Below are 4,368 nucleotides of genomic sequence, written 5' to 3'. Positions count from 1 at the left end.
CCTGTGGTCCTTCCTCAGATCCTTTCTCAGATTTCCCCCAACCCAAGGCACCCTGGGAGACAAATGGCATTGCATGATCATGAATATTCAATGTTTACTGGCTAGCTAACTCACTACTACAGTATGCAGTGCTCTAAATCCTTGCAAAGGAGTAGCCCTGGGCTCCAAAATACTTGGAGAAGTTTCAGGAGACCCACAGATGTGTGCCCCTCCTGCTGAGCTCAGCATGCCCATTTTGTGCCCAGCAGCACACCCACCAGCGACTCTGCTCCCTCCAGAAGCTTACTCTTTTTTGTTCTTTAAAGTTTATTCAATACAACACAATCTCTAACTTCACTGAGGTGGCTGACCACAACTACAACCAGAGCCTCCTCTAAACTGAAATTCAGTTGCTGAGCCAGCCCCAGCCTTGGCTTTCTTATCAGTCCCAGTGGGCACAGTACTCCTGCAGGTGTCTCTGCCTGCCTCCCCTCTCGTGAATCTTGCAGGTCGCTCACCCTCTGGACCTTTGGCAGAAGCCTGCCAGTCTCAGGACAGCTGCCGAGCAGGGTGTTGGACACAATCTCCGGAGATAGGTGCAGGTGATCTCAGAGATACTGGATGCCCTCATTCATAAGGTACCAGTAGAAATGTCTCCAGGCAAACTGCTCCTTCATGTAGCCTTGAGACTGGAGAGACTACATGGCCTACATTACATGAAAGTTGGACACATTCTTGTCTTCCAGCTGGGGTGTTTGGGCATGTGGACATCTTTTTTGGCAACCATCATGCCTTCTTTAAAAAAGAGTTCATAGACACCAATCCGATTCTTCTTAGGCATCAACATTGAGGTTGCTGAAGGGTCTGAAGTGGAGGCTGGGAAGAGAAGCTTACTCTTAAGTGACTCCGCCAACTCTTGGAAGGCTGATGCTAGCTTTGGGCTGCAGAAGAACAAGAGTGGCTAACTCCTTTTGCACAAAGGTATCTCACAGCCACATACACTTACCTCCTAATGCATAGCAGTTTTATTGACCAGCCGCTTCTGTTCTCATTCATGCCTGCCTCTGTCTTTGCACCTAGGATACTGGCCTGCATGAAGCTCATTATCTTCCCTATCCTCAGCTCCTTGCCTAGATAGAAGCTCATCTCCCTATGATGAGGTGCTTGATGAAGTCTCTACCAACAGACCATTACCCACCCCCTCCCTGATCATCAGAATTACTCTATCGATAGGCACAACATGGATTCCTTTCTCAAATACAGTCATTAAAGAATTTAAGTGCCCAGTGGTTCGTGAATCACACGTAGACATAATTAAGCCTCCAAGGTGTTGAAAACCCCAATTGAAACTGTGTGACCAGAAAGGTGACATCTCCCTTGTTAAGTCTTTCTAGTTAGTATTGGCAAAATCAGGGGTTGAATAAGCTAATATATTCACCTCTAAGATTCTTAATTCTCAGATAGAGTCGAAGGTCATTGCATGAAGTGATGAGTACCTGGAGGGAAAACTGTTAGAGTAGATGAGATGAGGGTTACAGCATTAAGTGATAGCACTAGCCAGTATTCACTGAACTTTCTGTCCTAGAGAGATTATATTCGGCAATCACATGTACTATCTAGCAAGCTAAACCTCAGAACAACCATATGCAGATAATTGACAAATTAGGAAACTGAAGGTAAACTTCCTAAATATATTTTGTCTTATTTTATCGAGACAAGGTCTCAGTATACCCTTGGCTGGTCTGAAACTTGCTATGTAGACCAGGCTGGCCTCTAAGTCATAGAGAGCCTACTGCCTCGGTTTCCTGAGTGCTGGGATTAAAAATGTGTATTGCCAGGCCCTGCTAAACTTGCTATATCTATGCAAACACACTAAGTTGGTGTTAGAGCACAAAGGAAGATCATAAAGAAGATGAGTTTTGCTGGAGGCAATCTTTCTCTCTTGCTAAAAATTGAGTCGAACTGTTGTATATAGCTATTCATCTGTCTCTCCTATAGCCGTCTGCATTTGTTGCTTCTGTTGTTGCTGTGGCAAAACACCTGACAGAAACAACTTGAGGAAGGGTTTATTTGGGTTCTCAATTAGGGAGGGAAGCCCATCACAACAGGGGAGAAATGCCAACAGGAATGTTGTGGGGCCAGGATGCTGCAGTCCAGCTGCTTGTGGGGCAAAGAAAGAATGTTAATGCTCAAATCTTCTACTCCATGTTTCCTCCTTTTTAAGTCTTAGTTCTAAGCACATGAGATGGTGCTGTCCACATTTAGGACAGTTCTTCTCTTTTCGGTGAAACTTCTTTGGAAACATTCCCATAGACATACCTAGAGGTGTGTCAGGTAGATGATTATAAATCTAGTGTAGCTGACAATGGGAATAACCACCACACTATCCATCCATCCACCCATCCACCAATCCACCCACACATCAACCCATCCACCCACCCACTCACCCACCCATCCACCCACCCATCCACCCACCCATCCATCCACCCACCTACTCACCCATCCACTCATCTATCCATTTATCCATCCATCCACCCACCTGCCCACCCATCCATCCATCCATTTATCCATCCACCCATCTATCCAACCATACCTCCCCTTGCCCCCAATATTTTTGAGGAACAAACCCAAAGAAACTGGGGTAAAAAGAAAAGTATAAAACTTAAAAGAACAAATGTAAAAGAATGAAATCCACAACACAAAGGGAAGTTTATTCTAAAACCGATGCAGATAAGCACACCACTTAATTCTAAATGCAATGACTTCCAAGGTATAAAAAGAAACACCGTGAGCTACACAGTTTGCATTAGCTCAGGAGAGGAAGCACAGCCATCTGTCAGCAGAGATAAACTTTCTTACTACCAGAGTCTAAAACAGTGAACACATGGGTTTTTATTTATCATGGAGAAATTAAGTAACATAAGGCCAGCATACACAAATGTAGCTTATGCATAATATAAAAATCTACATTATCTCTGTATGATTCCAGGGCAGCATGATCTGGACATGTTCTGTCTAGGGTAGTTTTTAGTATTCCAGATTCAGGCTTCTCTGTAGTTCAATACAGACTCCTGTTACTTGCACTGTCGCCTAAGCACTGGCTTCTACATCCTTCCTAGAGGAGGAGAAATGGAAGGGGCATCAATTACATAAAACCAGAGAAAGGGGGAGAGAAAGGAAGGCAAAACAATAGTGCTCAAGAAGATGTTACAAGTGTGATGGCTTAGGATGAATGAATTAGGAAGAGAAAGATTTTAAATGGCAGCCAGGCACTTGGGAGGCAGAGGCAGGCTGATTTCTGAGTTCAAGGCCAGCTTGGTCTACAGAGTGAGTTTCAGGACAGCCAGGGCTACACAGAGAAACCCTCTCTCAAAATAAATAAATAAATAAATAAATAAATAAATAAATAAATAAATAAATAAATTTTAAATAGCTTCAAATGCCCCAATCTCACCACCACACAGGCAAAAATTACCATGGCCTATTTCAGGTAAAAGATCGTTTCAGCTTTCCTCCTTTCTGCATGGTTGGGAAATGTCAACTAGAGAACTACCTTGCTGAAAAGTGGAAACCCATTCTGTACGAGGGATGCGACTACCCATGTGTCTTCCCAGGGAAGAACCTGTGTCTCAGAACAAAAAGCAAAGGAGTTGGAGGTGCCATTTCCCATGTGGGTGGACTGCACATACGTGAAGTACATTGTGATCTGAAAGGTGCCATCTACTCACAGCCAAAAGGAAATTTTAGATCCAGCTGCACCTGACTCACTCCCAGTGTCCCCAGTCATCAGAGATATTAGGAGCTCTTCCTGAACCCTGAAAGTTGTCTTGTTCCCCTGTCTTCAAGGACTCCTCCTTCTGAGATGCTGGTTTAGTAGCTGTCATCCTATTATGCTCCCGGGCATTTCTGAGCTCCAGATCTTTCCTCCAGTCATTAGGTGGCCATGTAGATGATTGTTCTCTCCTGCTGGGACAGTCAAGCACTGGCTTTCATTTCTTACTGTGTATCCTTTCATCATGTTGCTATTGTCATTGGCCTAATCATCCCATCACAACAGTGCTTTTCCACTATGCCATATTGTGGCACATCCAGAAGGCAGCATTATTTATTCAGCACACTAGACATGTCAAGGCTGGAGGGAAGTGGCTCTGGGCCAGTCTACATGCCCACCGGGCTGCACTAATGAATGGGCTCAAGGACCAATAAGCTGACTGTCTTATAATCCAGTCTGGGTATCACTTGAAAGCCTTGGTCTAGAACCTCAAGACAGCTCTTTAACTTTATCCCGGGTCATCCGTTCATCCTCCAGTCCACACTGCACACATCAGCTATGTTAGTGTCCTATCCAATATTTCTGATAGGCTGGTGCATTGCTCCACTCTCAAGCAG

At 44.5% G+C, this 4,368-nt stretch overlaps 1 pseudogene; it reads right to left on the bottom strand.

Annotated features, from left to right (window-relative positions):
• Positions 1-333: 333 nt before the first annotated feature.
• Positions 334-826, bottom strand: LOC116083607 (annotated as a pseudogene).
• Between the last annotated feature and the right edge of the window lie 3,542 nt (positions 827-4,368).

This window comes from Mastomys coucha, unplaced genomic scaffold (assembly GCF_008632895.1).
Source record: "Mastomys coucha isolate ucsf_1 unplaced genomic scaffold, UCSF_Mcou_1 pScaffold8, whole genome shotgun sequence".
In the NCBI taxonomy this organism is placed as follows: domain Eukaryota; kingdom Metazoa; phylum Chordata; class Mammalia; order Rodentia; family Muridae; genus Mastomys; species Mastomys coucha.
This window is presented reverse-complemented; position numbering and strand designations above follow the sequence as displayed.